Source organism: Dermacentor andersoni, unplaced genomic scaffold (assembly GCF_023375885.2).
Source record: "Dermacentor andersoni unplaced genomic scaffold, qqDerAnde1_hic_scaffold ctg00000067.1, whole genome shotgun sequence".
Lineage (NCBI taxonomy): Eukaryota > Metazoa > Arthropoda > Arachnida > Ixodida > Ixodidae > Dermacentor > Dermacentor andersoni.
Window position 1 is genome coordinate 24,555 of NW_027314779.1, and position 12,359 is coordinate 36,913.

The 12,359-nt window shown below is 43.5% G+C and overlaps 1 protein-coding gene and 1 long non-coding RNA gene across 2 annotated transcripts in view; one reads left to right on the top strand and one right to left on the bottom strand.

The window, feature by feature from the left end:
- Nucleotides 1–12,359, bottom strand: part of LOC126524113 (uncharacterized) — a 177,095-nt gene that overhangs the window by 22,348 nt on the left and 142,388 nt on the right. The window lies entirely within an intron of this gene.
- Nucleotides 1–12,359, top strand: part of LOC129382724 (uncharacterized) — a 108,262-nt gene that overhangs the window by 3,914 nt on the left and 91,989 nt on the right. The window lies entirely within an intron of this gene.

The following is a 12,359-nucleotide window of genomic DNA, read 5'->3' on the forward strand; positions in this document are numbered from 1 at the left end:
ATAGCTGAGCTAAAGGCTAACCAAGATAACCTTACTGAGACTGTTTCAGACGTTTCCAATAGAGTGACTGCCGTGGAAGCTGCGGTTGAGTCTTTTGAAAATATGCCTTCAAGAAGTGATATTACTACCGCAGTCCATGAAGCAGTTTCAAATGAAAGCGCTGCGCTCGCATCGAGACTAGACGTTCTGGAGGACCATTCAAGACGCGACAACTTGATCTTCTATGGTATCTCAGACAACGTATCAGAAGCGTGGCCTCAGTCAGAAGTCCAGATCCATCACTTTCTTAGAAATTGTCTCAACATGACTCCCTTGGAAGTCGCAATCCATAGGGCTCATAGGCTAGCCACATACGTTGTCGGCAAAACACGGCCTGTTATAGCTAAGTTTGTGTCTTCCAAAATGAGAGACCAAATGCTCTCGCAAAAAGTGAAGTTTAAAGCCGATGGTATTTCAGTCGGCGAAGACTTTTGCAAAGCCACTCGTCAATTGCGGAAAGCACTAAATGACTTTGGCAAGGCCAGCGGCCAGTCTTTTTCTTTGCGACGTAACAAACTAATCATAGGTAATAAATGTTATGTTTATTGCGCAGCTACAGATGAAGTATGTGAGATCGGACCAGCTAGGAGCGCGATTACCCCAACGAACAACAAACCATCAGATCCACAATCTTCACATTTGGGTGCAGCATAGCTGTCTCGTGTTCCAAAGCAAGCAAACTCCTTATCACTTCTTTTTACAAATGTCCGAAGTATCACCAACAAATGCACATCACTGTCATCACATATCGACGCATGCTCAGCTGATATAGTTGTGCTCACCGAAACATGGCTTTCAGCAAAAATAAAAAATAATGAAATACTAGACTGTCAAAAAACATATAACGTCTACAGGTACGATCGCGACTTCCGTACGGGCGGAGGTGTACCGATTGCCGTGAGCCCTACCTTCTTCCTTTTTTGCTCTTCCTGAGCTGCGCTACAAGCCTAAAATATTCACTATCTCCATTGACTCACCATTATAAACAGTTTGCACTCGTGTTGCTTTTCCCACTGGCGACCTCATCTTTTGCGCGTGTTATAAGTCCCCATCCTCCACTACCAATTTCTGCACTGACCTTCATGATGTCCTTAACAAATTAGTCGTTCGATACCCAAAATCACATTTGTTCTTACTAGGTGATTTCAATTTTCCAAACATAGTGTGGCAAAACGGTGTTCCCTCCCTTAAGCAGTCATCTTCCGAGTGCACCCATTTTTTAGACATCTGCGCTGATTTTAATCTAACCCAGTTGATTCATGAACCCACACACACTACCAGCACTTCGTCTAATACTTTAGATCTCTTTTACAACAGCTCCAGATTTGGTTTCTTCTCCAACATACCTTAAAGGAATAAGTGACCACTCGCTTCTCCACTTACCACTTAAGAAGAAAGTTCGCTCGAAGAAAACCGTGAAAACTATATGTGACTACAATGCTGCCGATACCACATCCATTTTAAATGAATTAGAATCATTCATTGCTGACTACTCAGTCAACTTTTTTGAACGTACCGTTGAAGAGAACTGGTCATTGTTCAAGAACAAACTGCTAACACTAATAGATCGCTATGTGCCTAAAAGAAAGATTGTTTCGAGTCCTTCCTCGCCATGGTTTACTGGAATTCTACGCCGTCTGCGCAACAAAAAGAAACGCATTTTTCGTCGCGCAAAAGCAACTAACCTTCCTGAACGCTGGGCAGCATATCATTGCATTCACGCAGAATATACTATCGCTATTACAAATGCAAAAAAGATTTTTTTCGATAACACCCTCCCATCACTTTTACAGTCTAATCCACGTAAATTCTGGAATATTGTTGGTGGCAAAGAAAGCAAAACAATCCAACTAGCCCGTTCTGACAATGTCGCGATCCCTCCGAACCAGTGCTATTCCGTTTTGAATGATGTATTTGCTTCCGTTTTTCACAAATGTGCTCCTGCTACTCTACCGTCGGTAACTAAATGCTCCTATTTACCAATGAACTCCATTTATATAGATTGGGTCGGCATACAAAAGTTGATTGAAAACCTAAAAATATCTTCATCAGGTGAAGATTCAATTAACTGTAAAATGCTAGAAATTACTGAACCATATTCTTCCATTATGCTTTCGATGCTCTTTTCCCAGTCTCTAGGTTCCTCAGTTCTTCCAAGTGACTGGAGGGTTGGCAAGGTTATTCTGGTCCCTAAATCAGGTAACATTCATTCCCCCAATAACTATCGTCCTATATCACTGACAAGTATACCATGCAAAATATTGGAGCATATTATACATTCTCATCTGATTGATTTCCTTGAGTCTAATTTTTTCTTTTCGACTGAACAACACGGTTTCAGGAAAACATTTTCATGTGAAACGCAACTCATATGTTTTACTAATGACCTATTTACCCATACTGATATGGGCTTCGATATAGACTGCGTGTTTTTGGACTTTGCAAAAGCTTTCGACACTGTTTCACATGATCTCCTCATTCTTAAACTTAGCATGCTTAACATTGACCCTAATGTACTAAACTGGATTAAAAGCTTTCTGTCTAATCGAACTCAGTACGTTTCAGCTAATGAATGTTCATCCTCTCGTACTTCCGTAACATCAGGTGTACCACAGGGATCGGTACTGGGACCCCTTCTTTTCCTGATTTACATAAACGACCTTCCTAAATGCATTTCCCATTCATCTATCAGGCTTTTCGCAGATGACTGCGTCATTTTTCGTAAAATAACTAACCACACTGATTCTGATAAGCTTCAAGACGATCTTAGAAGCATATCCAACTGGTGCGATAAATGGCTCATGCGACTAAACGTTAATAAATGTAAAACAATGCATGTATCAAGCCGCACTAACACTGACAACACGCGTGTTTACTTACTTCACGATACTTCTCTTGAATCCGTCAACTCGTACAAATACCTAGGTGTCCATATTTCACGTAACTTATCATGGCATACGCACATCAAACACGTCACTAATAACGCTAACCGGGTTCTTGGATACTTGCGTCGAAATTTCTCTGCTGCGTCTATGCCGATAAAGCTTACCCTCTACAAAACATTAGTGCGACCAAAGCTAGAATATGCATGCACCGTATGGGATCCCCATCAAATCACACTGATGAACACACTAGAATCCATCCAGAATCGCGTAGCACGTTTCATCTTATCTAACTATTCCCGTTACGCCAGCATTACTTCCATGAAAAACACACTTACATTACCATAGCTTTCATTGCGCCATAAATGTTTTAGACTGTGTCTTTTCCAAAAGCTGTATCACCACAACCCACTATTAAAGGATCATCTTATTAGTCGCCCTTCATACATTTCATCCCGTTTCGATCACATGTTTAAAGTTGGCGTTCCATATTTCAGAACAAATATGTGTCATGGTTCTTTTATTTCTAAAACCAGCGCCGACTGGAACGACCTTCCTCCCTCCATCGCTGCCATTTATGACGTTGGCAATTTCAAGACTGCTGTATTCTCTGCCGTATTGTAATACCTATTATTGTATAATTATGTACTTTTTTTTTCACTTACCACTCCTTTCTGTAATGCCTTCGGGAAAGGAAAGTATCCGAAATAAATAAATAAATAAATTATCTTTGCCTTCTGCATATTAATCTTCAACCCCACTCTTACACTCTCTCTGTTAAGCCACTGAATCATTTGTTGTAACTCGTCCCCAGTGTTGCTGCACAGGACAGTGTCATCTGAAAATCGAAGGTTGCTAAGATATTCGCCGTTGATCCCTACCCCTAAGCCTTCCCAGTTTAATAGCTTGTATACTTCCAAGCACGCAGTGTATAGCATTGGAGAGATTGTGTCCTAGTCTTACCCCTTTCTTCATAGGTATCATCCTACTTTTCTTGTGGAGAATTAAAGTAGCCGTGCAATATCCGTAGATATTTTCCAAGATATTCACGTAAGATGATGATGATGTGTTGTGTTTAGTGGCGCAAGGGCCAGGTTTGGCCAAAGAGCGCCATGACAAGTGTTAATGTTGATTTATTATGGAAGATATGACTTGGCTGTAAAGTGGCCTAAAAATAGTCGCTGTAAACTGCGTAAAATCTACGTGCTATAAAATTATGGCGATGATTTATGAAGAAAACTATGACCATTAAAATCCATCGTAGGAGAATGATGCAAAATGGAAAATGTATAAGATAGTAAAATTACTTGGAGCACTGCTGCCTCGCCAGAGCCCTTGAAACACAAGGGCCTAGAGGCGCGTGCTACACGAAAGAGCTATCACAGCGGTATCCTCTGAAGAGAGGACCCGCTACGAACATGTGGGGCTAAGAACATGCAAGACAACCTCTTTCAGGAAGCCCAGGACTGCGCTGGAGTCAAACAGCGGTTCTGGGCCGAGTAACATTACTGGATGAAGGGGGATGTGCTGGCGGTATGCTAAGGGAAAATGTTTCTTTCTTTCAGATTCGGCTGCCCGACACTCCAGAAGGACGTGGAGGACGGTCAGCCTCTCCCCGCATCTACCACAGGTTGGAGGCTCGTTTCCGGTGAGTAAAAAGTTATGTGTGCCAAATGTGTGTCCTATTCTTAGACGACAGAATAGGACATCTGTCCGGCGTGATTTTGTTACGGAAGGCCAGAGTCCTAACTGTGGCTTTATTAGGTGGAGCTTATTATCTTTTTCCGCGTCCCACATGCGTTGCCAGTGGGCACGCAGCCGCCTTCGCAAGAAAGGCCTCAGATCTGTGACAGGCACCTCAGCGGTAGGGTTAACGGCTTGCGATGCTATAGACGTAGCCATCTCGTCCACCAGAGCGTTGCCCTCGATGCTCCTATGGCCAGGCACCCAGCATATAATGATATGCTGGTTAGATATGTACGCTTTACACAAGACGGAATATAGTTTATTAAGTACTGGATTTTTGTGTCTATAGGGTGACATCAAGGCCTTCACGACGCTTAGGGAGTCCGTATATATCGCTGATTTTTGAAGTTTCGATTTTCTTATGTGATTTACAGAAGACAGTACTGCGTAGGCCTCGGCCGTAAAGATACTTGTTTCCGGATGCAGTACACCAGTTTCTGAGAAGGATGGGCCGAAGGCAGCATAAGACACCCCGGCATTTGACTTCGAAGCGTCTGTGTAGAACTCTGCGCAGGAGTGCTTGTGCTGGAGTTCAAGAAAATGCATTCGGATTTCTATCTCTGGTGCGTGTTTTGTTACTTCTAAAAAGGATATGTCACATTCAATCAGCTGCCACTCCCAAGGTGGTAACACCTTGGTTGGATGCATTAGGCGAAGCTCGAGGAGTGGGACATGTATCTCATCACTAAGCTCCCTCACTCGAAGCGAGAAAGGCTTTCTTACAGAGGGGCGATTATGGAAAAGTGTAGTGCAGGTCATATCGTTAACAGTGTTGAAACATGGATGTTCATTATTGGAGTGCACTTTAAGGAAGTATGTGCAGCTGATGTAAGATCTTTGCAGATGGAGTGGCCACTGATTCGATTCTACATACAAGCTTTGAATGGGGCTAGTTCTGAATGCGCCTGTGGCCAGACGGATACCCAGGTGGTGGATGGGATCCAGCATCTTTAGTGCACTCGGGGCGGCAGAGCTGTACACTATGGCGCCATAGTCTAACCGAGATTGAATAAGGCTCTTATAAATATTCATTATACATTTCCTGTCGCTACCCCATGTTGTGTGTGATAGCGTCTTTAGTAAGTTCATAGTTTTTAGACATTTAGTTTTGAGATACTTTATGTGCGAGATGAAAGTAAGCTTAGAGTCAAGTATTACACCTAGAAATTTCTGTTCTTTGTTGACAGGTATTTGTTGTCCACCCAGCTCCATGCACGGGTCTGGAACCAGGCCTCTCTTTCTTGTAAAGAGAACACATGAACTTTTGTGGGGGTTGACATTAAATCCATTTTCGTCTGCCCACTTTGATATCTTGTTCAAACTCTGCTGTACTTGTCTTTCGCACACTGCAAGGTTACATGATTTAAAACCTATTTGTATGTCATCTACGTACACGGAATAAAATATAGCTGGTGGTAATGAAGCGCGGAGTGTGTTCATTTTAACTATAAAGAGCGTGCAGCTGAGCACACCTCCCTGGGGTACACCAGTCTCCTGTATAAATGGACGTGATAGTACATTCCCGACTTTCACGCGGAAGGTACGGTTGGACAGGTAACTTTCTATCAGTTTTAGCATATTGCCATGGATGCCCATTCTCGACAAGTCTCGCAAGATTCCGTACCGCCACGTTGTGTCGTACGCCTTCTCCATATCCAGAAATACTGATAGGAAAAACTGCTTGTGGACGAAAGCGTTGCGAATATATCCTTCAATACGTACAAGATGATCGGTTGTGGACCGCCCTTCTCTAAAGCCACACTGACAGGGATCTAGCACTTTCTTCAGTTCAAGGAAGTGAATTAGTCGTCGATTAATCATCTTTTCAAATACCTTACAAAGGCAGCTTGTGAGGGCTATCGGGCGGTAACTTGCCACTGAGGAAGGGTCTTTGCCTTGTTTCAAAACAGGCACAACAATGGCTTGTTTCCATGCGGTCTGAAGGTACCCCACAGCCCAAATAGTGTTAAAAAGTGCAAGTATTGTAACTTGCGTGTCACTGTGTACGTTTTTAATCATTTCATACATTATTCTGTCTGATCCTGGCACAGAGCTCTTGCATGCGTTCAAGGCAGCTCTCAACTCTGCAATACTAAAAGGACGGTTGTATGGTTCATTCTGATGACATTTTCTGATTAGAGGCTTGCATTCTTCTGTTTGTTTGTGTTTGAGAAAGGATTGTGAATAATTTGTTGAACTTGACACGTTCTCAAAATGCTCCCCAAGTGAGTCCGCCTGGTCTTGTAGTGTATCGCCCTGTGTGTTCACCAGGGGGAGTGAATGTGTTTGCCGCCCTCTAATCCTATTAACTCTGTTCCAGGCTTTGGCCTCATCCCTAAACGAGCTAATACTCGATAAAAATTTGTGCCAGCTTTCTCTTCTGGCCTGTCGGCGGGTTCGCCTGCCTTGGGACTTTATTTTTTTAAAGTTCATCAGATTCTCTGCAGTGGGAGAAGCGCGTAGCAACCCCCACGCCTTGTTCTGATTCTTACGGGCGATCCTACATTCGCTGTTCCACCACGGTACACGTCGTTTGCATGCCAGACCACTCGCTTCGGATATGCATTTTGATGCGGCATCTATTATGACTGATGTAAGATACTCTACAGCAGCATCAATTTCTAGAGAAGACATGTCAGCCCATGAGATGTTAGTGAGAGTTCGAAATTTCTCCCAGTAGGCTGTGTCTATCTTCCACCTAGGAGCTTGTGGAGGACATTCGTTTTCTTTAGATGTTCTTATCAGTATGGGGAAGTGGTCGCTCCCGTAAGGATTGTTCATAACTTCCCATTCGAGTTCAGGCAGTATACACGGGGAAACTAGGCTGAGGTCAATTGATGAAAATGTTCTGTTGGCGAGAGAATAATATGTGGGTGCCTTCTTATTCAGCAGGCATGCACCAGAAGAGAAGAGGAACTGTTCAACAAGACAACCTCGCGCATCTATACGAGAGTCGCCCCACAGGGAGCTGTGCGCATTGAAGTCGCCAAGAACAACATAGGGTTCTGGCAGTTCATCTATAAAGGACTGAAATTCATGTTTAGTTAATTTGTAATGTGGGGGTATATAAAGCGAGCAAATAGTGATGAGTTTGTTTAGCAGAACAACTCGCACCGCCACTGCTTCAAGGGGCGTTCGAAGCTGTAAAGGTTGACATGCTATACTTTTATGTGTGAGAATCGCAACACCACCCGATGATGCGATGGCATCATCGCGATCTTTACGAAACGTAACATACGTACGGAGAAAGTTTGCGTGTCTGGATTTTAAATGTGTTTCCTGTAAACACAGCACTTTTGGATTATGTTTGTGGATGAGTTCTTGCAAATCATCAAGGTTTGTAAGGAGACCTCTAATGTTCCATTGAATGATTTGTGTATCCATATTTAAAATAATTTGGTGCTGTGCTTACGGAAACGGACGGGATGCCTTAGATTACAGAACCCTTTCGAGGCCCTGTAATAGGGGTTTTGTTCTTTCTGGAGCGTTCGAGGGAGCCTCGCCGCTCCTTAGGCGCTTGGTGCGCCTTGAGGATGGGTGTAGTGTCCATTGCCTCTTGTGAGGCGCCGGACACGTGCTCTTGCGAGCGGGAAGTTTTCAGAGGGAGTCCCGCCTTGGAGGGCAAGACCCCTGCGCCCACCAGCCCGGAGGTCGACATTTGACATTTATGACATTTTGTTCACTGAAGCCCTCCAAGAGTTCAGCCTCAGTGAGCTCCAGCAAATCATCGTCCGAGACAACGCCGCGGGTGGTATTCATCGTGCGGTGCGGGGTTACTACTACTTGGGTCTCCCCAAATGATACTAGTTTTGGCAGTTTCTCAAATTGTTTCAGATCGCGGAGCTCCAAGAGGAGGTCTCCACCGCTAGCCATCCTCGACGCCTTATAACCAGGGCCAAAAACTTCGGTAAGGGTCTTAGATACAAGGAAGGGGGAGATTGTTCGGACTTGTTTAGCTGGTTTTTCTGTGGGGATCACATGAAAACGAGGAAAATTGTGGACTTGGCGTCCGAAAAACTGAAATACTTCTTCGGTGCGCCCTCGTTTCTGAGGGCGATCAGGTAGCTTAGGAAACGCGTTTTCCATAGGTACAGTTGGGTTTTCGGCCGCAATGCCGACCACCCACCATGGAGCCCAACAGGGGGACGTGACAGAAGTTCCTGCTGGAGAAACTCTGCCAACGCCAGCCGTACATCGCTGCTATAACCAAATACAGCATAACTAAGGCTGGCTAGCTACACAAGGTTAACCCTTGCCGCCGGGAAACTAGGAAGTGAGGAGAAATGATGAGAAGACAGGAAAGATGAAAAAGCGAGAGAGAAAGACGAAGATTGGAGAGGAGGACAGGAAAAGGCGACTGCCGATTTCCCCCGGGTGGGTCAGTCCGGGGGTGCAGTCTACGTGAAGCAGAGGCCAAAGAGGTGTGTTGCCTCCGCCGGGGGGCCTTAAAGGTCCAAACACCCGGCATCGGCTCAACCCCCAGGATCCCCCTTTCCCCGGACACGGCTAAGCCGCGCACGGCTACACGCGGGAGGGTCCAACCCTCGTGTGCTCGGGTCCGTGGTGTCGCAACACACCAAACGTCTGCTGACGCAGACGCCCCTGCGGGGTTCACGTAAGAGGCCTATACTCCTTGATTATGTAATTCCTCTATGACTGCTGGTATCTCTACAGAATCAAATTCCTTTTCGTAATCTATGAAAGCCATATAGAGATGATGACAGTAATCTGTAGATTTCTGAATTACCTGATTAATGACATGGATGTGATCCATTGCAATGTATACTCTGCTGAAGCAAGCCTATTCCCTTGGTTGACTAAAGTACAGTGTTGCCCTTATTCTATTGCAAATTATTTTGGCAAATATTTTATATAATACTGAGAGTAAGGTAATGGGCCCATAATTTTTCAATCCTTTAACATCTTCCTTTTTGTAGATTAGTATAAAATTTGCATTCTTCCAGTTTTCTGGGACCCTTGAAGTAGAGAGAGCCACCAGATCTTTAAGGATTATGTCTCCATCTTTGATTAAATCGACTGTTATTTCATCTTCTCCTGCCACTTTTCCCCGTTTGATGTCTTGCAAAGCCCTTCCAATTTCATTTCTACTTGTAGAAGGAACCTTTGTGATCTGTTCATTACTACTTCAAATGGAGATGTCGTGACTACTCTGGGCACAAGCCAGTACAGAATTCTTCCTCTGGTTAATTCTTCCTCTGGTTTTATGATATCTTCAAAACTGCTGATGATATTGCCTTGCTTAAATTTAAGTGCATACATCTTTCATTGTTCTATGCCAAGTTTCATTCTCACTGATTTCATGCTGCGTCCATTTTTTACTGCTTCCCCAGTCTTTCTCACGTTATAATTTCAACAATTATTTATGATCTCCTTGTTGATGAGTTCTGACAGCTCTGTGAATTCTATCTGACCTCTTCAGTTGCATACTTTCATTGTTTGTCGTTTCTTTATTAGGTCCTTTTTTACTTGGGAGAGATCACCTACAGTTTGCCTTGGTGCGTTACCACCCACTTCAACCGCTGCTTCTGAGGGCAGCCTAGTTAGGGTTTAAATTAATACCCCTCTATGTCATCTTCAGCTTTCTGTTGTAAAGTTGCATATTTGTTTGCAAGTACCAGCCCACATTGGTTTGCTTTTACCCTTACCGCGTCTCGGCTCTCCTGTTTCTTCTTGACCTAATTTACTCTTTCTTCAAATTGAAGTGAATCCTAGACCTCGCTAACCTACGATCACTGCACTTTACCCTAACACTTCTACAACCTGCACTACGCCGAGATTGGCAGAAATTAGGAAATCTATTTCATTTCTTGTTTCGCCATTGCAGCACCATTAGGGCTTTTGCAGGTCCATTTTCTGTTGCTACACTTCATGAAGAATGTGTTCATTATCCGCAGCTTATTCCTTTACGTGAATGCTACCAGCATCTCTACTCTAGCGTTTCTAGAATGGACGCCGTAGTCGGCAGCTGCTTGTTCACTAGACTGCCCTTTTCCCCACTTTTGCATTGAAGTCCCCATGACTACAGTATACTGAGTTTGCACTTTTGTCATGGCTAATTCAACATCGCCATAAAACTGATGTATCTGCCGAATAAAAACCAAATCGAATGCATCGGGAGAAATACAAATGTGCCATAATCAGGATTACCAAAACGGTCCACATAAGAAGACGCTAAAGAAAACACTAGTGTTTACGACGCTGGCACTTTCTTCGTTATGGATAAATGCTCGGCCCTGTGCCTGAAGTGTAACATGGAAAGTACACATTTTATAAGTAACATTGGGAAATTGTCTCGGATTGCGAGGCAATATAAAACTGAGGGTATTATTAAAAAATATAACCTCTGGTTATCTCAGCTCTTTTTTAAGGTCTGAAATTAACGAGCTGTAGTTATCCCAATGTGAAGCAGAGTTGATAACTTTAGCAGAACAAATAATTCATTTACGCTTGATCGTTGATTGCCACCGATCTTGATGCTTGGTAGTTGATTTTTATTTTGCCAAGCACGTGCTTATTAGACGTTACCAGTCTTATAGCAGTGAGCACTTGTTAGGGACGCAGCTATTGAAATAGTTTCCAGTTGGCGTTCACATACCGCTTTGAGAAACCCTGCCAGGTTTCATCGATTAGAACACATAACTTATGATTAACATCATCAAATTCAGCAGCTCCACAATTTGTTACATGCTTAGTGTGAATGCGCTGATGCTTGATCAACGGTAAATTTAACATGAAGTGAAAAATACAGTGGTCCTCACTCCAGGAAGATTATAGATGAAACTACAAAGAGCTGCTGCCACAGTAAGCAGATATAGCACGAAGTAAATGATGCAGTTCGTGTTGATGCACAGTATAAACAATTTGTTCACAGTGCAAATCATAACAGAGGCTCCGTACACTTAGTACAAAACAAACCCAATTGAGTGACAGCAGTATGCCAAACAATATTCCTGTAGTTAAAATCACCTGGAAGTAATACAGGAACAATAAGGGACAAGGACTGCGCCCGTCCTTGTCCCTTGCTGTCTTTGTGGTTCGTTTCTTCGCGCAGTTAAACAATGTTCTCTAATATCTACCAACTCGCGCAACAAGTTCTTCTATAATACAGGAACGTTTGGCTAACATATTGGAATGGTATAAATGGTGTCGCGAGGGTCATTAGCCAAACTACTACTGGTGCACGAATAAAGATAACAAATACTGAATATCAGTTTTCTGGACGGTACACAAAGATGAGCCTGTACGAGTTCCCAGTTGCTAACGGTACAAACACACAACAAAAGAGTGCAGAATTGTGTGACCTTGTAGAATTGCAACCCAATTTCCAGCGAAGCTGTTTCTTTTCAGCAGCTGCAATAAACATTTCAGTGGCCTATAATTAAATTCCACACTTTAAGACGTTGCCCCTATCTCACTGGTCTGTTTGAAACCTTCCAGCATATATGCTTTGCGGGACTTCATGAAGAAATTACCCATAATATTCCCCCCCCCCCCCCCCCCTTCCGTTTCATTATGTCTGATCTTTTTGATGTTTACAGTTCTAGGGTAGCATGTTAAATTCGGCGCTGTTTCTAAAACACAGTAATAACGCTTCCGATACCCTACATATGTAATTACTGTCAAAAGGGCGGTTTAACTGAGCTAGTAGGTTCATTCTTCGAGGATTGTAAT